At 45.5% G+C, this 23860-nt stretch overlaps 1 non-coding gene and 1 pseudogene across 1 annotated transcript; both read left to right on the forward strand.

The window, feature by feature from the left end:
• Positions 1 to 2104: 2104 nt before the first annotated feature.
• On the forward strand, positions 2105 to 2211 carry LOC121444259. The gene has a single exon (XR_005973763.1). It is a non-coding gene; the product is annotated as a U6 spliceosomal RNA (small nuclear RNA).
• Positions 2212 to 8138: 5927 nt separating this feature from the next.
• Positions 8139 to 23425, forward strand: LOC121444213 (annotated as a pseudogene).
• Positions 23426 to 23860: the final 435 nt, after the last annotated feature.

Genomic DNA, 23860 nt, shown 5'->3' on the forward strand with positions numbered 1-23860 from the left:
TTTGAGACTTAATTTTGTAGCAAAGGGTTCCTTAGAACTAAAGATTACCCTGGGGCTTGTGGATTAGCCCAGTGGGCATGGTAGTTTGAAAGAGAAATGTCTTCTATAAATTCAGTTGGTGGTGCAGTTTCAGGAGATTATGGAACTTGTAGCACAAGAGCCTCTTAGGGGAAGTATGTCACTGTCGGTGGGCTTAGAGAACTTAAAGCCTTGCCCTCTCTACTTACAGCTAATTCCCCCTCTCTACTTCCTGTGTGTGATGGAGATGTGATTTCTCAGACAACAGGCCCTGCATCCAAACAACCAAAAGCTAGCTCATTTAACAATGCCATTTTATTTCCAACATAGAAAACATATATTGCCATGATTGGGGAAGAAGCAGGGGTTAGCACCAGTAGAATTGATCAAGATGGCCTTCTTTTCTCCCTAGTGCAGGACCTTGGCTTCTGAGAGGCGCCTAGTCCTGTGCTGCAGAGAGGTGAGACATCCAGGTGACCCACAGTGCTAACAAAGCTGGGATCACCTTGTCAGCCCACCAACTGAATTCTACTCAGCAGTAGTAAGATTCCCCAGGGCTTGGCTTGCTGGGTTCTGCCAACCATCTAGCATCCAGAGAGGACCACCAAGTGTTCTCAGCAGCAGCGTCCTGTCTCGTTCTCCTAGGTCTGGCCAGCAGGATGCTCCTGCAGAGGAGGTCAGGTCTTCTACCTGCTTCTTCAACTAACTTTGTGCTGCTTCCTCTTTTCCCTTCACCTTGTTTGTTTTTTTATAGACCGACTTCTGTGGGTAGCCCAGGATTCCTGGGACAGCAAGTTCTGCAGTTGTAGATCAAGCTGACGTCACAGAGATCTGCCTGCCTCTGCCTCCCAAGTGCTGGGACTGAAGGTCCACAGCGCCCCAGGCTGACCTTGTGCTTCCTTACACTATTTTGACTTAAGTGTGTGGGGATGCACTCATATACTGGCGAAAATGAATGTAGACAGATTGTAATAATATATACAGCTTTAATGGGGAAATAGACTTACAGAACCACAGGTTCCCGCAGAGAACAGGAAAGCAGATGGACTGTAGGCTCAAGCTAGCCAGATTTCTATGTAAACATTAGCCCGAGGCGAACACGCCCCCTAAGGGTGTTGGGCTATCCTTACATCTCCCCCTTTTGTCTAAATAAGTCAGAACTAAACCAAATACAACTATATACAATAATAACAAATCATAATTATAACAAACAATATTGAGAACAAAAGTTTTGCTAAACATTCTAATTCAAGGAGTCTAAATAATGTAGAGAGTAACTACAATTATATAATCTTTAACTCCGTCAAAGATCTGAGAAGGGAACAAATATTACTTAACAAACCAGAGATATCCAAAATGTGCAACAAATGACAGAGACAACTGACTATCTGGGCAATCACCTAAAGTCTTGTTTGTAATGTTGAGTCAACCAACTTTGGTTAAAGCCTAACATAACTGACATGCCATTATTAAAGGCAAGGAACTTTTTTAGAACTATCCTATCCTGTCTTGGCAAGATAAGACAATCCTGTTTTATCCACTTATGGATATTCTGTATCTTTGTCAGTAGTTGAGGTATGTGCTTTTTTTAACCCAAAGGCCAGTTCTGCCAAGAACACAAGCTCCCAGTGGAGTGTCTTTGGTGCTCAATGTTCTCTCGGGAGTAGAGTGGTGTTGCCAGGAGTGATTGTGTCTTGTTGGCACAGAGATTCTAGGTTAGATTAAGAAGATTTTAGGTTAGATTAAAGGCCATTTTTTACAGCTCTTCGAAGTGTCTGAAGATTATACTATCTATACTAAATATAATCTCTATGGATCTAAAAGACCTGATTAACCTAAAAATAAATATGACAAACATATAATTCTCAATACCTATCTAATCTGGAGACTAAGAGAATAAACTACTGTGCAATATATGAAGACAATGATCTTCAACTGTAAAAAATGTTATTATATAAATAGTATCAGAGGTAGAAATGTACATTGTAATATGGTAGATGTATGAATACAATATAGGCAAAGTTATAAGCATATTCTTATACAAAAATAGAGGTAGGAACACTCACATTTAATATTCAATATATCAGTGCTCGCTTCGGCAGCACATATACTAAAATTGGAATGATACAGAGAAGATCAGCATGGCCCCTGCGCAAGGATGACACGCAAATTCGTGAAGCGTTAATATTCAATATATCAATATACAAGAAACAGTACCAATACAATTTTCTAAAAACAGTAATTCACAAATACCAATCATCCCATTAAACCAGTTAATCCCCCCCTTTTTTTGAAAATACCCCTAATTTCAAAAAATATCTCCCCATCCCCTCAACCAAAAACCAACCACTAAATGATGTCCCTAACCCTGAGGGCAAACTCTGTTGGGAGAGGGGACGTCATCCTCTAAGATTGCTTCTAGATGATATGGGGGCGACGTTCTTCGTAGGGGGTCCTGTGAAAGCAAATGATGGTAAAATTTTCAAATTAACCAGCTTCAGCAAGCCTGCCGGTCCTTTTCTTGGATTCTGCACATGAACACATACCAAACAAGGTAACTAGACACTGTACAGACAGACAGTCACTGTCAGGCTTCTTGTGCTTCTGAATCTCACCCAGGGCGTCGATTTCACACTCTTGCTTAGTGCCAATCGTTTCTCATTATAAACAGAAGGCCAAGAAGAACCAGCAATGTGGTTTACAAAGTTTCTTCAGAAATATCCCCTGGGCAGAACATCTATGACAGCTATTTTGTTCTTTCATTAGAATACTGTACAAATGGAATGAAGTAAAGAAGGACAGAATCACGTCAGATTTGTACAGAGAAGTGGAAGCCTTCCCCCCATCCCACCTCTGAGAAAACCCAGTAACCTCAGTTTGTGGCAGGAATTGAAGCAGAGACCCCATTAAACCAGGGGCTCTAAAACGGAACTGGTACAGAAGTGCCACAAGGGGGCAGCACAACATCAGAGTTTCTGAGGGGTGGCAGGGCCAGCAGCCTTCCTGCCTTTCTTTTTGGCATAGGTGGGGGTCTCCATGCTCCCCAAACCTTCCTGTCAGTGCCTCCCACAGGGCCAGCAGGGAGTACTTACCCAACAGCTCCTCAGTGCTGTGCACAAGGATGAACTCAATTGGCTCAGGCCAATTCCAGATGTGAGTCACAGGAAATAGCCCTGCACATCCGGATGCCATACTTTCTTTTCTCTGTCAGAAAGATCTTTTGATTCACAAGGAATACATGGTTGGAATGGGCTGCTATGTCACTGTTTTCTCAGACTGGGGCATGAAGATTTGGGGGTAGGTGCTGTTGGTTTTTCAAGAAGAGTGGCATTCCTCCTAGACTGGCCTCCAACTTTCTGTGTTGGAAGATGGCCTTGACTCTCCTTTCCTCTTGTGTCTGCCCCCCAATACCAGGATTCGCGGCATGCTCCACCTGGTTTCATTTTATGCTAAAGAAGCCAGGCCCAGAGCCAGTGTGTATGCTAGGCACACTGAGCATTAGTCCTGTCGTTCACTTTCTGTGTTTTAGACAGAGAGCCACCAAAGCCTAGACTACTGTTCCTCATGGAGAACAGGTTGGCCTTGAATTTATGGCTAGTCACTAGTCTTAACCTCCAGAGTCCTGGGATTATAGGCATACACCTTCACCCTAGCTCTATCATCTAGTTTTAAGACAAATCCACAAACTCCCTAGAACTGTCTAAATGTGAGGGATAGGAGATTGCCCCAAGGGGTGAGGTGACAAAACCTTCAAGCAGTGGGAGTGAGTCTCCATCTTCCTAGTTTCATCAGCCTGAGGATAGGACATGGGCTGGTTAGAGCTGGTGACTTCCATTTTGTCACATGGAAGAGCATAGGAAGTTAGAGGAGGCCGACTCGAGGGCTTCTGGTCAGAACATACCTTCAACGCTGCCTGGACACACAGGGGAGAGTCTGGGGACTGTGAGATGACACATGACTGGGACAGCCTCCTGTCCCTCCCTACCACCCAGAACACAGCTCACTAGCTTCAGAAGAAGAGTTATGTCCAGCAACACCCCGTGTGTGTGCAACTTCTAAAGACTCTCAGTCAGAAGAAAAGGTCATCTAGAAAGGCTAAAAGAGAGAGACAGAGACAAAGACAGAGAGAGACAGAGAGAGAGAGAGAAGCAAGAGAAAAATCAGGGTCAATGGGTAAGATCTGCAGTTCCATCAGGAGGTATTTCTCAGCTACAGAGAGAAATACCTAGTCTGAGGCTAGCCTGCCTGAGCTTCAGGTGTGACTCAGTTGGGGTAACTCTTGGCTACCATGCAGAAACTTGGGTTTGGATTCCAGAACCAAACAAACCAGGCTTGGTGTGGAATTCCTGTAATCCCTACATTTGTAAGCGGAGGCAGAAGGATTAAAAGATCAAGAATATCCTCCTCGACGTAGATGATTTAATACAAACAAATAACAGAAAAATTCACCAAAACAAAAGAACATGTGACACCCACTTGTAGTTCCAGAACTCAAGAAACTGAGGCTAGACGATGCTGGGACTTAAGAAACCAGCCTGGGCTAGACAGAATGAGGCTGACTCTCCGGGTTGTCAGAAAGGCTGTCTACAGTTCTAGGTTCACAGTGTGGGGTGGGTTCAGGTTCTATGGTGTGTGTGGGGGGTACTCACAGCAGGTGGGGTGAGAGTGACCACTCACCACTGTGTGGCAAAGTCGGGAGGGGCTCAGATAAGCCACACTTCTGTATCTGGAAACGACAGCTACTCCAAGGGGAAATGAGAGGGATATGAGTCTGGAGACTTCGCCATAAAATTTGGGGGGGGGGCAGGAGAATAGAGTGGCACCAGAGGCCGGGATATCCGCCACCACAACGACCTGCGCTGAATGCTGGGACACATTCTTGAATATAGAAGATACCCAGGATGGTTCTAATGAGGAAGACAGCTGGAGAGATGGACCAGTCGCACAGTCTTCTCTGGGTCTCTTGCTGTCACAGGTTGACAAGGTCTAGGCAGAAAGAACACGAGATGAGATTTTACCAATGTGACTGTGGCATGGACGAGGCAGCTTCTGGGAAGCACACCCCACCCATCTCCAAAAGAAGTGGAAAACCCTGCTCACCTTTAAAAGGCTGAGAAAAACAGAAGCCTTCTTAAAGAATTTCACTGGCCAGTGCAGACTCAGGCAGACTCAGGCAAGCTGGAGTCAGGAGGCACAGCAGGTTGCTGACCCCTCATTAGGTTTTCAGGTTTCACTCCAATCTGACACCTACCAGTCCCTCATGGTGTGGCACATGGTGGTAAGTGCAGGAGCTGGTTGTCACTGATGAGAATGGTGGCCTTGAAGGAGCAAGCAGGCAGAGGCAGGAGGTGAGTAGCTGGAAGGCAGAATTGGTGGAGAGGGGGACTCTGCTGCCCTGGGGTCACTCACTCCCCAGCTCAGATTTTCCCAAGCTTTGGGTCTGAGGACTCAAGCAATGGAACCTGCTGGGATGACTTGTGGGCATTCCTGCTAAAGGTTCTTGCAGGAGCCTGCCCTCTAGGGGAGCCCTCTACAGGGCTGCTTGCAGGACACATTTTCAACCTGGCAACTCAACTTAGGGCAGGCTGACTAGGAATACTCTCCTTGGGGGAGGGAAGTCTCACCCTATGGAGAAGACCGTGTTCTCTGCCAAGAAACGGGGCAAAGGACAGTCACTACCCAGAGCACCTCTTCTGATGTTTCTGCAGGCATGGGGAGAGGGCAAGGTGCTATTGTTCCACAAGACAGCCTAGGGCACCTTTGCACCTCAGTCCTCCACACTGAGCTAGACCCTGTGGGAAGCCTACCCTTCCTGCCTGGGATTTTACCTGGAGAGATAGATGTTCTCTGGGGTAGACAGCTCTTCCTCTGCGGGAGGTGCCTGTGGCCAGATGGTGTCCTGGGCATCTGGCATGGGTCCCCAGAGGGGCTATCTGAATCTCATCCAGACCCATCCCCAACCCGTGGCTCAGAAGCCACTGAGCTGGGGCTTGACCTCTTCGGGCCTTCAAAGAGAAAGGCACAGGAAGGAGACTCTTAGTGACTTCAAAACACACAAGACTTAGTGTACTGCCCTGCAGCGCCCAAGTACCCGACTGGTCCTCCAAGGAATCTTTGCCTTCTTTGGCCTTGCCCCACCTCTCCCTGCTTCACTCAGCATCTCTGCTGTCCCCCTGTTGCTCAACAAGCCTGAGGTCACACTACAGGGAACACCTGGTCTTTCTGAAGTGACAGATTGTTATGCTCACAGTGTGCCACGAGTGGACACAGGCACCATTTATCACAAAGTACAGGAGGAAAAGTACAAATCAGATGAAGTGAGAAAGGTGCTCACCTGGTTCTGTGGATGCCTCTAGGATCCCCTGACTGTGGAGCCTGGTTCTCACGGGAGGCATGGTTACTCTCTGCAGGAGGCAGGCAGCAACATAGGTGTCAGAAGCAATTGACAATGGTTTTCTTGACCGTCTTCCAGCGTTGATGCCTCTGGTGTCAGGAGGAAATTGGCCCGGCATCCTGAGGATGACCATGGCTGATGGCCTCTTCCTGTCTGGAGGTCACTTCTTCCTGGAGTGTGTCTCCAAGAGAGGAGCCTCTGGGGGTTACATGCAGAGCCGTCCCCAGCGAGCTCCAGAGTTTCTCTGCATCATTTGCAGCCTCATTGTGGTCTGCCCCATGAGGGTGGTACAGAGAGCAGGATGGTTGGGCACTCGCCATTAGGCTGCCATACAACCCGATCTTTGATTGCCAGTAACTCTTGCTGCTGTCCAGGCTTCTGCTCATGAGGGAATCAACCACAGGACAGCGCAGGTGGGATAGGTGGGCAAGGTGGATCCTCCTTGGCTGGCAGCACAGGGTGGCAGGCATGCTATGCCTTCTGCCACCCTGCCTGGAATTCTCATCTTCTTTCTCCTGGGGCTCAGATGGCACGATGAAGGTTGGGGAAGTAGTCTCGGCAGCTCTCCTGAGAGTCCCAGAAAAGGTGTGAAGATCGGCCAGGTTGAGGACAAGGCCTGGCTCCATGGGTTTTGTTGGTTTCACCCGGTGATGGCAGCTGTCTCCCCCGGGTGCCTGGTGTTGCAGACTCAGGTGTGTGGCCATCGCCTGATTAAGTTTTTGGTCTTCTAGACACTCAATCGTTTCTTCACTTTGGTACCCCATGCCTGCCATGGTGCCGACAATGCTAGGGCTCGGGGTGCCTGGGAGACTCTGGATGGATGCCCGTGCCTGGCTGTCCCTGATCTTGGGGCGTGTCAGCATTTGACTGATGGTTGGCCTCCTGTTGTGGCTGATCATGAAGATTTCCATGATTACGTTGAAAATATCAAGGCTGTGGATGTTGTCCTTCATCCGGTATGGACACTGTATACTTGTCAGTAGCTATTTTCCCAAATATGATAGCAGGGACCATTGTCCTAAGAATATTTGCAGAAAGCCCCACTACCTTGAGAGCTATTTGCTAATGGAACCTGCCTCACATCCCAACTATTGATAGCAGGGACCATTGTCCTAAGAATGTTTGTAGTGAGTCCCCACATCCCAACTACCTTGCAGCTGTTTGTTAAGCAGAGCCACAAAAAGAATGTTTCTGCTTACCCGGTGTGTGCTGCTCCCGCAAAGTCCCCCACCTCAACCCAGGTTTCTCATCCAGGGGCTATATAACCCGCTGCCATTATCCTAAAAAACGGAGGCTTTGACAAGAGAATGTTGCTTGGCCTCGTTCCTCTCTCTTGCCCATGTTCTTTCATGTAGCGCCTCTGATGATCCTGGAATAACTGGACCTGCTGGGTGGGTACAGTGGCACCTGAACAGGGAACTGACGAACAGCCAACTATTGGACTATGAAATCGCAGTCCCGGCACGACAACAAGAAATAAAAGAAGGTTCTGCTGGCTGTAGGACTCGGACAGTTCTGCAGGACGAGGTAGGTGCAGGTTCACTGTCGCCCAATACACATGGGACAGTCAATTTCAAAGGAAGAGAAATTCATACAAGAATTTAAATAGTCACTCAGGGAGAGAGGAGTAAGAGTTAAACAGAAAGATTTAGTAGACGTCTTTTTATTTTATTGATATAAAATGCCCTTGGTTGGTGTTGACAGGGCCAGAAATTCACCCTCAAACATGGGGCAGGCATTCGGTAAACAGGATGTGTTTGTTGCAGACTCAAAAAGGAGTCCCTCTAGATGCCAGAAGTAATAATACAATCCACACAGGTATGCCTGCCAAGCAGGCTGGCTGCCAGGCCTAGAGAGCCTATGTGTTAACCCCCTGCCATAGGGAGCAAAAGCTGTCAGGCAGGTTTGCTATAAAGGGAACTAGACTCAGAAAACTACAGCTTCAGGACAGTAAAAGGAGGTTAAATATGCTTCTTATCCATTTTTTAATTTTGCTTCTTGGTCAAAAGTCTTTAGTTTGTAGGCATATAAATTTATATCCAAGGTAGATTAATTTCAGTACTGTGGGTCTTTAGGAAAGTTTTAAAATAAGACTGTCATACATTCAGAGGATTTTAACATTGTTTAGGCTATCCTGAGTTTTGATTTCTTTCTTATAAAGTTGAGGATTGTTCTTTTGAGTTCTATGAGAAATTTTTCTATAATTTTAATGAACTTTTACATTAAATCTGTAGGTGAGTTCTGTGAGGAATGTCGCTATAATTTTTAATGGACATTTACACTGAATCTGTAGATTGCTTTCAGTGAGACTGTCATTTTTGCTGTGATTCTTCTACTTTCCCAAAGAAATAGGAGATCTTTTTAGTTTCTAATGTCTTAAATTTTTTTCTTAAAAGAGTTAAAGTTCTTATCATACAAGTTTTTCCATTTGTATGGTCTGCTCTTGGGTGGGAGTCGAGTTGTCTCAGCTTGTGGTCCTTTCCTGCTGCCAGGTGTTGCTTCAGGGTGGACTGCTGAGACTCGGACTTCTTACTAAATTTATCAAGGGCCAGAGTTATACTCTAGCAAGTGATAATGGTTAAAAATAAAAAAACATTTCCCCCTTCACAAGCAGAGATAACAGGACCCAAACTTCAGTCCTACTTGCTTAGAGTTACTCCAAGATATTTTGTGGTATTTATGGCTATTTAGAAGGATGATGTCTCATTTATGCTAGGTGTAAAAGAGATACATTTGGGTTGTTTTCAGATTCTGGCTATGATAAAGTAATTCTACATGTCCTTATAATATGGTTGAACAACTTTTGTATTTAGGCCCAAAAAGGGGTATTGCTGAGTTTTAAGGTAGATATTTGCCTAATTTAAAAAAAAATAGCCATAATGAGGGGCCTCCAGTGCTGGGGAGTCTCTCACTCAGGTCTCGGGATGGCACGGCCCCCCAGGTGACTCACAGGAGACCGTCCTTGCTGTGGTCACACGGGGCTTTGGTTGATGGGATGGCACGGGGACCGGTGCACTGGGGCCTGGGCTCATAGCCCACGCAGGGAAGGAGTTCGACCCTGAGTGACCTGGAGAAGGAGTTTTTGAGGGAAGAAGCCACTGCCCAGTAATCCAGAGGGGTCATGGAAAGTTCCTAAAATCCAGTGATGGTCACAAGGGGGCAACTCCCTGCCTCTCAGGACCACTCCCAGGGTCGTGATCAGCTAGTTCCTAGAACAGTATGGTGATGGTCGCAAGGGGGAGACTCCCTGTTTCTCGGGATTGTTCTTGGGATTGCAGTCTGGCTTTGTCTTCAGCTAGTTCCTGAAACCCAGTCGCTTAGCTGGCTGGTCCTGGATTTTTGATTCTTCTCTTCCTGCTGGGGGGGGGGGTCTGGATTTATCCAGGTCTTTCAATACTATGTATGATCCAAAAGTGGCTGTGTCAATTTGCACTTCCAGCAATGGAGTTTTTTCTTTACCCACATTTTCTTTTTTTTTTAAATATTTATTTATTATTTATTGTGTATACAATATTCTGTGTGTATGCCTGCAGGCCAGAAGAGGGCACCAGACCCCAATACAGATGGTTGTGAGCCACCATATGGTTGCTGGGAATTGAACTCAGGACCTTTGGAAGAGCAGGCAATGCTCTTAACCTCTGAGCCATCTCTCCAGCCCCCTACCCACATTTTCTTAAGGATAAACTGTTAGTAGTAATTTTTAACCTTGGTCATTTGTACAAGGATAAGATGGAATCTCAGGGTTTTGATTTGCATTTCTCTGATGGCTAAAGGATGTTATGTTTGAGCATTTTTTAAGTGTCTCTCAGTCATTTTTAAGTTCGTGTGTTGAGAGTCTTCAGTTTAGGTCTGTAACATATATTTTTATTGGATTAACTTTTTGATAAGTAATTTCCTGAGTTCTTCATATGTTTTTGGAGTGGGTTTATGATAAGTAAAGATCTTTTCCCACTCTATAGTCTTGTTATACAGAAGTTTCTCAATTCAGGAGATCTAATTTATTATTTCTCTCTGTGTTTATGCCACTGAGGCTGTGTTTGAGATGTGGCAAAGTGTACTTCTAATTTTTTCTCTGTGAGTTTCAATGTAATTTTTATATGTTGAGGCCTCTGACTCATTTAAACTTGAATTTTATACACAGAGATGGATGTGGATCTATTTTTATTCTTCTACATGTTGATGTCTAATGTGGTCTAAATCATTAGTTAAAATGCTTCCTTTCCCCATTTTCCTATCTGCTAGGCAGACTTATAACTTAAGAGGAGGATAGCTTATAAATTTTTAATTAGATATTCAATGGTTAAAGCCCTAGTTATAATATTCTTATGGGAGACCTTGAGCCACTAGGTAAAATTCTTACAAACAACAATGAGCCAGTTTCCAATAGAGAGCTTATAAAAGCTGCCTAACAGGTACTCAAGCAAGTAAAGTATAAATCACAGGTAAAGTATACAATAATCAACAAGTACAGTATATTACAGCTATGGCAAGTATGTGTAGTAAATGTAAACTTATTCTACAACAGTTTTATGAAAAGACAAAATCCTTTTTATGGCTAAACCTTCCCAGTTTAGCCAGTTAAGATATTAAACTCTTAATTTAGAACAGTAGCCTGTCTGATACAAAAGGGCAGAGAAAAATCTGGAAGATGGTTTGACAGAATATTGACTATGATCAATGTTTCTTAAACTAAACAATAAATTCATTGATAATTTTAAGATTGATTCCTGGACAATTGTGTTTGCTCAATTCAAAGGCCAGAACAATAATCTTTTCCCAGATGTTCATTGCTACAATTCACACAACTGTATTTTGCTAATGTTATAGCTAAAAATCCCTTAAAAGATTTTATACTATATTTTATAAATGGCTCTTCCAATGGAAGAACTGCATATATGGTTAATAATAAAAAGAATTTATGGAGCATACCAAGGCTCCTTGAAAGCAACTTATAAAAGTTGCAAACAGACCCTGATGCAAACAGATCTGACATGATGACACCAAGCTGACCTTTATTAAGGCAAGGTAAAAAAGAAAGGGTCTGCAATGAATTTTGAAAAGACCCGACATATATATATATATATATATATATATATATATATATATATATATATATTTGGGGTCGAGGATATGTTTATGCTTTTTTCACAGAAAGAAAATAAAAGCTGGACCCGATGATGTTGTAGCTGCAAACACCCCATAAAGGAGTTCCAGAAACGAGTTGGAAAGGAATCCTTGATCCAGTCTTCCCTGCCCCCATGGAGAGGAATGCCTGATAACAGGACCTGCTGCACCTCTCTACAGGGTGTCATTCTGCCTCCAGAGTCCAAACAAAGCTTGAGAGAATTGCCAAGATGTGCTTCAGGTAGCTGAATCCAGCTCGCCTCACCCAGGAATCCCACCTGCCCTGAAGCACAAATGCTGAGCTGCTTCCAAACCTGGGAGCAGACACAGATGCCCTGCTGAGATGACCTGACCATGGAGACTATAATTTTCTGCAGTCTAAATTCTGTTTGGTTTGGAGCTAAGATGCAGACTAAACATCTGACTGTTTTAATCTTTGGGACACAGAACTCATTTGGATTAAAATATTAACCCCTCTTCACGTAGAAGGGGGAAGATTGGGGTTTTAACTGTTGCTCAGAGACTGGAACTGGTGGTGTTTAACAACGTCTGTCGTTGTGCTCTTACTGGAATTGACCTAATGATATTTGTAACTGCTTATAGATGTTGGGAAAAGTTTGACACACACTGTAAAATGTTTGGGTTTAATGCATATGTTAAGAATTTTAGATTTTGATCCCTTTACATTACCTTAATTTTTGGCAGGCAGCACTCACAATTTTATGTTGGAGTAGGTACTTAGGAAGGAGTATATACCATAGGCCAGACTAAAGGTGTATACTGGGTTTGGAAGGTGTTCTTTCTTCTGGTCCAGAGATCAAGCCATTAGTGTCCAAATTATACTTTTACTCAACTATAGGAGATACCTTTTATTTGAGGAGCTCCTCGCAGTCTTTTCATTAATGATTCACGCAGAGGCCCAATGACGGGAATATTGTGGAGCCCTCCCCTGAACAGCACATCATACAGAGGCCGTACAGGCCGGCTCAACATGGCATGATGTCAGATGTCGAGGATCGCCCTCCACATAGCCTAAGACAGGGACCCTGCAGTCAAAGACCTGCTTATTTGAGGAGCTCTGAGGAACTAATGTGACCCATGAGACACCCCTCTGTTCCCAGGAGAGGAAAAAATGCTCCACCACTCGAGAGGAGGGTCTCTCCTTGTTCAAGTCCCTTCTATTTTAGGTCTGACAATGTGGTTAGACTCTGACCTGGTGCCCTCCACTTAATAGCTGCCTGCCTTATACAAGGAAGAGGGATTTGTCAGGAGCCATTTTCCCAAAGATGATAGAAGGGACCATTGTCCTAAGAATGTTTGCAGAAAGCCCCTCTACCTTGAGAGCTATTTGCTCACAGAACCTGCCTAACATCCCAACTATCTTGATAGCAGGGACCATTGTCCAAAGAATGTTTGTAGAGAGCCCCCACATCCCAACTACCTTGAGAGCCACAAAAATAATGTTTCCACTAACCAGGTGTGATGAATAGTGACATTTGCTGCCCTGGCAAAGCCCTCCACCCGAATTCAGGTCCCCGATCCAGGGGCTATATAAGCCGCTGCCATTAGGCTAATAAACGGAGGCTTTGACAAGAGAATTTGGCTTGGCCTGATTCTTCTCACGCGCCCATGTTCTTTCAGGTAGCACCTCTCTAGACCCTGGAATAACTGGACCTGCTGGGCAGGTAAATATACTTGCTTTCTCTTCCTGTGAAAAACATCATGACCAAAAACAACTTGAGGAAGGAAGCCATACTTCCCTTTCACTTTCCTATCAGAAGTTACCATGAGTGGAAGTCAGGGCAGGAAGTCATGACCAGAACCTCGAGGCAGAACCAAAGCAGTTACCATGGAGTAAAGTCACTTACTGACTTGCTCTCCTTGACTCTCTAAGCCAGCTTATTTTATACATACAGTCATGACCTCCAGCCCAGGGACATCAGTCACTGATTGAAATTCCCCATAAACTTACCTATTAGATAGTTAAGTTCCTTCTTCCTCAGATTACTCCAACTTGTGTCAAGTTGACAAAATCCAACTGGCACACACTGACACCCATCTATTAGTGGATGGGGAGCATGGTCCACTTCTCACAGACCCTAACATGCTGTCATGACTTTTGGCTCATGGAACCCATCACATCCATCCTCAAAGCAATCAATTCCTTTTTTAGTAGATTCAGATTTATCAGAGTAACATGGTAGCCTCTGACTGACTCTGGGATGCTGTGGCAATGCTCTGTTTCCCAGGACACTCCTGGGCAATTACAAACTTCTACGGGGCTGAGAGTAATAGACTTTGTCACATTTTCTCCATAAACTCTTCATCCAATTTCCCACCACACAGAAAACTAGGTCCCCTTCGGGCAGTGGGTTGATATGTTCAAAGTGATCAGAGGAAAAAACTCCATTAGTGGTCCTAGAATCCGCACCCCTGAAGGAGGAGGCACATGTGGTTTCTTTAATGAAACCTGATGTTCTGGGCCAATATTTTAGGAAAAGTAGAGGGGAAAATCCTCTCAAAACAAACCAAATAACCACCAAAATCGTTGAGAATGCATATGAAAATTCAGAGCAGACCTTGGAGCTTGGGAAACTCCCAAGTAGCTTGTCTGAGTGTGTTTAGACTCCTTTGGCTCTCATGGCCCCTTTGATGATTTTAGTTCTGTTTTGTGTCTCTGTCTATGTGGATTCTAAACCCTGGTACAATTGGTGCTGTCCTAGTTCCAGGCCTTTAATTCCTCGTGCCTCAGAAATACCAGCTATGGACACCTGCATTGAGCCATCTCCTACTGCTAGGGCTCTCATTGTTGTTACCCTCTGACCTCCAGTCCCTCAGAGCCACACCCCACCTTCTCCAAATGCCTCCACCTGCCTGTTTGTCTTGCCAGTCGAATCCAAAACCAAACCACAAGATCAGCTATCCACTCCCAGCTCTACTTTTTTCAATCATTTATCATTTAGTAAGATATAATTTTCTCCTTTCCCCTCCCAGCCTCCCCCTCCCCTCTACCCTCTCCTATGACCCCCATGCTCACAATTTACTCAGGACTTGTCTTTTCCTACTTGCCATGTCCATTAGATCCATGTGTGTCACTCTTAGGGTCCTCTTTGTTGTCCAGGCTCTCTGGTTTGTAAACGATTGGCTGGGTTTTCTTTGCTTTATGTCAGGTCATGAGGGAGTGCATGATATTTGTCTTTCTGGGTCTGGGTTACTTCCTTCAAAATGATGCTTTCTACATCCATCCTTTTGCCTGCAAATTTCAAGATGTCATTATTTTTTCTGCTGCGTAGTAGTCCATTGTGTAAATTTGCCACATTTTCCTTATCCATTTTTCAGTCGAGGGGCATTAGGTTGTTTCCAGGTGCTGGCTTTGACAAACTATACTGCTATGAACATAGTTGAGCACATGTCTTTGCGGTATGACTGATCATCCTTTGTATATACATAATGTATATGTATGTATATCCAAAAGTAGTATTACTGGGTCTTGAGAAAGGTTGTTTTCTATTTTTCAGAGAAATCACCATACTGATGCTCAAAGTGGCTGTATCAGCTTGCACTCCCACCAGCAATGCAGGAGTGTAGCATTTACCCCACCATATATCCTCTTCAGAATATGCTGTCATCAGTGTTTTGATCTTGGCCATTTTGACAAGTATATGATGTTATATCCGAGTTATTTTCATTCGCATTTCTCTGAAGGCTAAGGATGATGAGCATTTCCTTAAGTGTCTTGCAGCCATTTTAGATTCATCTGTAGAGAGTTCTCTGTTTAGGTCTGCATCACATTTTTTACTGGAATATTTGTTCTTTTGATGACCAATTTCTTGAGTTCTCTGTATATTTTGGAGAACAGCCCTTCTGATGGGGGTGGGGGTTGGTAAAGATCTTTTCCCAGTCTGTAGCTTGCTATTTTGTCTTGTTGACCATGCATGTTCTCTGCTTTACAGAAGCTTGTCAGTTTCAGGACGTCCCATTTATTACTGTTGCTCTCAGTGTTTGTGCTACTGGGGTAATATTTAGGAAGTGGTCTCCTGTGTCAATCTGTTCAAGTGTATTTCCCACTTTCTCTTCCATGAGGTTCAGTGTGGTTGGTGTCATGTTGAGGTCTTTGATCCTTCTGGATTTGAGCTTTGTTCATGGTGATAGATATGGATCTATTTTCATTCCTCTACATATTGATATTCAGTTATGCCAGCACCACTTGTTGAATATGCTTTCTTTTTTCCATTTTATGTTTTACTTCTTTGTCAAAAATCAGGTGTTTGTAGGTGTGTGGATTGATATCCATTCTTTGATTCAGTTCCATTGGTCCTCCTGTGTGTTCTTATGCTAATACCAGGCTGTTTTCAGTATTGTAGCTCTGTAGTAGAATTTGAAGTCAGGGATTGTGAGGCCTTCAGAAGTTTCTTTATTGTACAGGATTCTTTTGGTTATCCTGGATTTTTTGCTTTTCCATATGAGGTTGAGTATTGTTCTTTTGAGGTCTGTGAAGAATTTTGCTGGGATTTTGATAGACATGGCTTTGAATCTGTAATTTGCTTTTGGTAAGATTGTCATTTTTACTATGTTAATTCTGCCTACCCAAGAGCATGGTACATCTTTCCATCTTCTAGTGTCTTCTTCAAATTCTTTCTTCAAAGATTTAAAGTTCTTGACTCACTGGCCGCTGCTCAACCTGGAGGCAGAGGCCAAAGGGGAAATTTTTGGACCACCTATTGATGAGCACCTGAACAGGAGCTGCTGTCCTTGGATCCGGAAGAGATCCAGAAGTGCCTGGAACGTACTGAGTGCCAGTTCCAAGTAATCACTGCCATGATACTGATCCGAGGTCTTCAGGGGGACTTGACCAACCAGGAAGTAGGCAATCACGATCTTCTGAGGGACTACAAACTCAAGGACAGTTGGTGGACAAATACAAAGGGACAGCTTTCGTGACCATGATGAACAGGGAGCACGCTGAAGCTGCCATCAAGGCCTTACACCAAAGCTGCTTTCGAGAGCGGGAGCTGTCAGTTCAGCTGCAGCCTACAGATGCTCTGTTGTATGTGGCCAAGCTGCCACCCAGCGTGACCCAGGCAGTGTGAGGAGCTGGTGCGGCCCTTTGGCAGCCTGGAGCGCTACTTCGTAGTGTACAGCAAGCACACAGGCCACTCTAAGGATTATGGCTTTGCAGAGTACATGAAGAAAGACTCGGCTGCCAGGGCCAAGTCTGATTTGCTGGGCAAGCCCCTGGGGCCCCCTGCCGTGCCAGCCTGGGCTGGAACCAAGAGTCTAGGCGGAGGGTGTCCAGGTTGAATGAATATACAGAGCACGATCTTGAGGTGGAACAGCTTCTCTTTATTGTCTGCTGGGCTGCTTTTATAACATGGCACCAAATGAGGAGGGGGCTGCAAAGGGACTGTAACCTGATCCTGGCAGGGATCAAGGACTGGTCACCATGCACTTACAATTCCTTCCTTCCCCGCTCCAGGAGCAGAGGGAATTTATTGTGTTTTCCTTGCAGATAAGCACCTCAAATAGGGGCAGGGATATCAACTCGGGGCTGCAGTTCCCACAATTCCCCCTATTTTATTTTATAATGAGGGGTCCTGTCTTAGGTCCTGCGAGAGAAATACCTTCCCTTACCCGTCATAGGGCCCCCGATGCCCTGTCTTAGGTGGTGGGTCTCCCACAGGTTGCCCGTCCTTAGAGACCCTCATTTTTTCAGCATCTGTAGCCACACTTCATGACTTCTGGAAGAGTCATGCGCCAGACTGAGTAACACCTGACGGTGGACAAGCTCAGTCAGGGTGAAGATATTTAAGACTCCTTTTAAGAGGAGCAGGCCTACTGCCACCCCTACTAGTCCCAAGATCTCCAAGTTTAAGGCACCTCCCCATTGCTGTGCCCAACCCCCAATCTGGGCCATGGTATTCCACCATCCCTCAGCAGATACAGGTTCAACACGAGTTTCATTAATTGCAATAATTTGATGTACCAAAGAGTGGGTAAAGTTTACAAAGGAATCATCCCAAGGCCCCCTAAGGTAAGCATTAAGGCGTTGCACCTCAAAGGACATATTTTTCACTTCCATAAGGGTCACACAGGCAGAATGATAAAAATGAGAACAAGAGGCTTGTTGCACCATCCACAGCACATTAATCTGTTCCTATAATAAGGCCGTTTGCTGATTTAAATTTAACATCCCCAACTGAATATGTGAGTTAATGGTATTTTGAGTTTCTAAGGCCTGGGCAACAAGGGCAGCAAGAGGAACAGTCTCTGCAGTAACTGCACTCTGGGACACGGTGATTCCTGCAATGGTGGCGGCTGTGGCTGATATGGCGATAGCTGCGATGACAGCGGCGGTGATCCCAAAGTCTCTTCTTTCTCTATACAAGATAAGCTCTCGTCCATCATGTGGGTCTTCTACCACCAGGGGAACCAGGGCAGGAATTCTCACCATCAGCACGGACTCATCGTCGGAGACCAGCAGTTGCTCAAAAAGCAGGAGCTGGAAGAACAATTAAGGACACCATCCTCCCTGACCGACCCATTAAAGGAGACAAACATAAAGGGAGGTAGAACACAAGCTAGGCTGACAATAGAGAAATTCATTCCTGCTGCATAATTAATCTGGAGGGAGGTTTCAAAGACGTCCGATGTGTTCCATCGGGCTGTGGCATTGAAGGCCAAGCCCCTTTGAAGGGCTAAAGGTCTAATATCTGTACATGCATGAGGGCCACAGAGAAACATGCCTGCGAACGTAGGTGAAACTCCTGCCATATTTGGATTTCTATAGGAAAAATCAAAGGCCCCTCCCAAGGAGTTTTTAAAGGTAGATCGGTGACCAAACCACCATAAATATTTATCTCCCTCCAATTTCCATGGTTCCTTAGGAGCACAATTTCCCCAAGGCAATGGTAAATATAATTTGAAGGACTGTGGCGTCTTCCAACATAAAGGAGCCGGTCTCAGAGGGGTAGGGAGTCCCTAAACACTTCTTTTAAAATTTATTGGGTAAAAGATATCTCTCAATCCAAAACAGGGATGCCCAGAAGAATTAGAAGAGAAGTCTCCCAGAGAATAATTACTAAGGACCACACACGGTCCAGAAAGGGAGACACTAGGCATCACTGAAATATTGTTAATCCTCTGGAGGCAGAGGGCATGGGATATATCAAACGTTAAATTACCCCTCTTTCTAATGCTGTATTTGCTGCAGGAACTCCCAAGGTATAATTGGTGGAGTAAAAGGATGGAAAACAGAGCTTATTTTACTTACCGGCATCAGTATGGGTGGATTCCTCACCAGTGCCCATCTCAGGCCTCCCTGGATGTTCTTCACTTGAACCCATATTATCAAGGCCAGTAGGGCTCGACTCCACCGGCCGAACATTCCGCTCTGGCACCCAGATGGGTTTTTTGGTTCCTGGAGGGAAGACACAAATGGCTCCCCTCACCCTAGCCAGCATAGGTGTGGGTGATTGCCATTGTCCTGTGATACTATCCTTCCATATAACCCAGCCCAGAGATTGGGAGGGTTTCTGCCAATGTCTTTCCATTGCTGATAGACCTTGTTTATCTACTGTTAAAAAATTTAAAATGTATAAAATTGTAGATAATTGGGTATTTGGGGAGGTGATATACTCCCCCTTCTTTATTTTACAAAAGAACTGTTTAAGGGTAGCATGTGTGCGCTCCACTATGGCCTGTCCTGTAGGATTATGTGGAATTCCAAAGGTATGTGTAATTTGTTGTTCTTGGCAAAATTTTGCAAACCGTTGGCTGGTATAAGCTGGTCCAAGAAAGTCTGGGATGCCCATATAGGCAAAAGCCTGTAGGCAATGGGCAATAACGTCCTTAATCTTTTCCCCTGAATGTAGGGAGGCATAAATTACCTTGGAATAAGTATCTACAGAGACATGTAAAAATTTAAGTCTACCAGCTTGGGACAAATGGGTAACATCCATCTGCCAAAGGTGGTTAGGACGGAGGCCTCGAGGATTAACACCTGCGTTGAGGGCATTATGAAATGGAGCACAAGCTGGACATTGGGACGTGGTTTGAGTAGCCATGGCTTGAGAACAGCCAGAGTGAAACTTTAGAGAAGAGACATTTAAATGATACTTTTCATGAAGATGACGGGCTCGTTGTTCCTCAGAAACGAACAATGCCATTGGGCGAGTGAGGGAATCAGCAAGCTTATTTCCCTCTGCCAAGGGCCCTGGCAGATCAGTATGGGCCCGAATGTGGCCAACAAAGGCAGGAAACACTCTTTGGCATATAAGACTTTGCAGCTGAACCAAAAGGTGGGAAACCTGAGAGGCAGGTAATATGTATGGTGAGGTTTCCAATGGCCCAACAATCCTTGCCACATATATACTATCTATCAGTATACAAGTCGAAGGGTTGATCCTTGAAAAGAGAAAAGGCCATAAGGCAGGCTGTGAGTTCTGCAGCTTGGGCAGAAATTGGATCTAGGGGCTGCTTTTCTTTAATCGAATCAGAGACTACCACTGCATAGCCCTTGGAAGAACCATCAGTGAACACTGAGCACACTCCCTTAAGGGGGGAGGTTTTAATAATTCTTGGAAAAATAACAGGATGATTCTTAAAAAAGGAAATTAAATGGGAATCAGGATAATGGTTATCAAAATCGCTCCAGCGGTGGCAATGAACAAGGTCCATCCATCTCGAACCCTCTGTAGCCTTGTTATTTCCTCTTTTTGATAAGGAATTAGAAATTTATTTGGAATTCTGCCAAAAACTTGTAAACTAAAATCATATGCCTTCCATAGGAGCTGTAGAACCATTTCATAATATGGGGTCACCACCTTCTTAGGGGAAGCAGGTAAATGCAGCCAATAAATGGGTTCCCCTTGCCAAAAAACAGCAGTAGGAGAAAATTGTGAAGAAAAGACCATGAAATAAAAAGGGTGCGCATAATCAAGGCAGCAGAGATGTGCTCGCTCAAGAGCATTAAGCAAGGCATATAGGGCTTCTTTTGCTGCTGGAGTCATGATCCTGGGGGAGGCAGGGGAAGGGTCCCCAGGTAGCATGTCATACAGGGGCTTAAGAGCTCCCGTAGGAATGGAAAGGGAGGAACGGATCCACTGAACATCTCCCAATAATCGCTGCCAGTCATGGAGGGTCTGCAAATGTGAGCAATCCAGCTGCAGCCTCTGAGGCTGAAGCCCAATGGATTGGATTTGAAAGCCCAGATAGGAATAGGGGGGCTGCCTCTGCACCTTCTCTGGGGCCAAAATGAACTCATGTCCCTCTAGAAGGGTCTGTAACTCTGCAAACATTAATAAACTTTCCTCTTTTGTTGGTGCTGCCAGAAGTATATCGTCCATATAATGGACAATATGGAAGGAGGAAAACTTATGCCTAAGTGGATCCAAACAAGCTGCAACATACATTTAACAAATTGAAGTACTGGCAGCCCTGTCCTGGATTGTTAGGGTCAGGAATTTTTACAACAGGGGCAATCACTGGGTAGCACTTAATGCCTCCGCGGGGAGCCTCCTCCTAGCAAAGCCACCTCTGAGCCCAACCAAGTGGGAGGGGCTGGAGAGGTCCTGAACTGGTCAGAAAGAGGATAGGGAGGGGGCTTTTCCTGCTCCCCAGAGGTCCCCTTTCTTTGTCTTTGTCTGCAATTTCTCCCTCCAAAACTTCTTCTGAACCTGTTGATTCCCCCAAGCTCTCTTCAAAGTCAGACAAAGAAGGGTAGAGGCGTGTTTGCACCAAAGAATTTTGCTTGGGATGAGCCCCTAAGCTCTGAGAGGAAACTCGTCCCAGGACTCACTTCCCTCCCTCGTCTGGAGGTTTGCGCTTTCTTTTAATCTTTCTCTCCTCTACCTTACCGGGCCTTCCCTTAGCTGGCTAAGATAGCTGTTCTGCCTCCGTGTCAGAGGCAATCTCAGAACAAAAGGAAGCCTTAGTCTCACAATCTTGGATCTCAGATAACACCTTTTTTTCTAGCTTCCAAAGCCTGCTTAACTTGGACTTCCTCTGTAAGCAAAGCATTCCTGATCAGTCTCCAAAGGGAGAATGTGGCCATGGGCAGGACCTCTGGCCCTTCCTCTCTCAACGTTTTCTGAAGATCCCTGAGGACCTGTTCGCATTCAGAAATATTGAGGGCTCCACTGGTGACGAACCAGGGACTCCACGTCTCTATAGTTTTAAGAAAATCTTCTAAAGTCAGATTTTACAGCTGTTCCCTGCTCTTTCAACAATCTCTTTAACTGAAACTTTAACTCCGATTTACTCGTAATATTTCCCATATTTCTTAATTAATTAATTCTTTTTTTATTTATTTATTATATATACAATAGTCTGTCTGTGTGTATGCCTGCAGGCCAGCAGAGGGCACCAGATCCCATTACAGATGGTTGTGAGCCACTATGTGGTTGCTGGGAATTGAACTCAGGACCTTTGGAAGAGCAGGCAATGCTCTTAACCTCTGAGCCATCTCTCCAGCCCCTTAATTAATTAATTCTATATAATTCCCCAATGCATCCCGGCCGGCTTATGGGACGACCCAGTCCACTTACCTCACTTTCCGATCTCAGTTGGGACCTTCAGATGCCACGCCAGCGTGGGCTGGAACCAAGAGTCTCAGGCAGAGGGTGTCCAGGTTGAATGAATACACAGAGCACGATCTTGAGGTGGAACAGCTTTTCTTTATTGTCTGCTGGGTTGGTTTAATAACTTGGCACCAAATGAGGAGGGGGCTGCAAAGAGACTGTAACCTGATCCTGGCAGGGATCAAGGACTGGTCACAATGCACTTAAAATTCCTTCCTTCCCCACTCCAGGAGCAGAAGGAATTTATTATGTTTTCCTTGCAGATAAGCACCTCAAATGGGGGCAGGGATATCAACTCGGGGCTGCAGTTCCCACAGTCCCCCACGCACACTGTATGTGCATCTCACAGATGCTGGGCAGCTGCCCCCTGCCTTGTTGCACTCCCGGTGCCTCTGTGTGGACCACCTGCCACCTGGCTTCAATGATGTGGATGCCCTGCGCAAGGCACTGTCCGCGGTCTATATGCCCACATTCTTTCACCTGCCATGTGGCCAGGGTGGGCAGCTGAGGGGCTTTGCAGTACTGGAGTATGAGACAGCAGAGATGGCAGAGGCTGCAGAACAGCAGGCAGATGGCCTGGCCCTGGGTGGCAGTCACCTTCGTGTGTCCTTCTGTGCTCCAGGTCCTACTGGCCGCACCAAGCTGACAGCATTCATTGCTGCCAGGGCATGGCTCCCAATCGAGGCAAGGGACTCCCGCCTGAGCCAAACATCCTGCAGCTGTTGAACAATCTGGGCCCATCAGCCTCCCTCCAGCTGCTGCTCAATCCTCTGCTGCATGAAGTGCCTGTGGCCAGCAGGGCCTTTTGGGTGTGCCCCCTCCATGCCAAGGCTCATGGATCTGCCCTGTCCACTGCACTGCTTCTGTTAGTCCTGCACACCCAGAGCCAGAAGAAGCCTGGGATCCTAGGAGACGCCCCTCTGGGTACCCTCCAAGCTGGGGCGCAACCTGTCAATTTCCTCCTTGGGGAGCTGTCTGCAGGTGGTGGTGCTGGCTTTGGAACTGCAACCCACAGAGGGAAGCCATATCCCTTACTACCTCCATTGTTGGGCCCTTCTTGGGTGACCGGGAGCACATGAGTCTGCATCCCCCAGCATCCCAGCTCACTCCACACCCAGACCCTGTGGGGCTCTGAGGCCCCAGTCTTTATTAGAGGCCTCCTGAAAGACAATGTGCCCCTGCCAACACCCCTGGGGTGTCACTGTTGGAGGAGCCCCCAAAGGACTACCGCATCTCCCTGAACCCCTACCTGAATCTACATAGCCTGCTTTCATCCAGCAACCTGGCAGGCAAGGAGACCTGTGGCTGGTGAGCATTGTTTAATTTCCATGTGTTTGTGGGCTTTCTGAAATTAGCATTGCTGTTGAAGTCTAATTTTAAGCCATGCAGATCCGATAAGATGCATGGTGTATGTCAAATTTTTTGTGTCTGTTGAGGTTTGCTTTGTTACCTAGTATGTGCTCAATTTTTGAGAAGGTTCCATGAGGTGCTGAGAAGAAGGTATTTTCTTTTCTGTTTGGATGGAATTTTCTATCGATGTCTGTTAAGTCCATTTGAGTTATCACATCTGCTAGAGCCACTCCCAGCTCTAGATCTGCTCTGGAAGGTGACCTTTGACTCTTGTCAGTGCTTTGACTTTGCTTATCTCTCAGGGGTGACGTGAACAGCCTTCTGGGATGGATGGCTGGGACCAAGCCTGCTTTGGTCTCAAGGTAGAGTGGCCTCACAGCAAAACCTGCCTTCAGTC

The sequence above is a fragment of the Microtus oregoni genome, unplaced genomic scaffold, assembly GCF_018167655.1.
Source record: "Microtus oregoni isolate MIOR12 unplaced genomic scaffold, Mior012 000118F_ref0000498, whole genome shotgun sequence".
Classification (NCBI taxonomy): domain Eukaryota; kingdom Metazoa; phylum Chordata; class Mammalia; order Rodentia; family Cricetidae; genus Microtus; species Microtus oregoni.